Raw genomic sequence first — 568 nt, 5'->3', positions numbered from 1 at the left:
AGAGAAGTGGTTTGTAAATACATATGCAGATTCATATGCATTTTTGTAATGCATTGAGTGTATTTTTTATATTTTTTACAGTGTAATAAAGTGAATTTTTTTATTATATGGGTGCTGCGTGATCATATATTCATTGCAAGAAAATTTTTAAAGTTTGCACCACATATGTGTTGTCACATAGATAATGATATTGAGAGAGGTTTTAAGCAATATTAACGAAGGAGTAGTACAAAAATTTTTCTGATAAGTTTTGTAGGGATTGTGGACTGTATATGTTTTGTAGGGATTATGGACTGTATATGGTTACATATGCTGAGTGTCTTTCGTATGGTGAAGGCATTTCTTTCGTTGAATTCATGTCCGACTTATTTCATACAAGATATGCTTCATTGATATGAGATTATGGCTTGAGAAAACAACAATCTGAAGCTGAAAGTGACGATGAAGCACCATTGAGGCCTCTTATGAAAAACAGGATAACGTAAGACACATAGGTACTTGAAGTTTGATGGTTGATGTTTTTTTCGTCTTTTGTATGTGATTGTGATGTAGTGGAGTAGTTTTTGAC

Source organism: Capsicum annuum, chromosome 7 (assembly GCF_002878395.1).
Source record: "Capsicum annuum cultivar UCD-10X-F1 chromosome 7, UCD10Xv1.1, whole genome shotgun sequence".
Taxonomy (NCBI): domain Eukaryota; kingdom Viridiplantae; phylum Streptophyta; class Magnoliopsida; order Solanales; family Solanaceae; genus Capsicum; species Capsicum annuum.
This window is presented reverse-complemented; position numbering follows the sequence as displayed.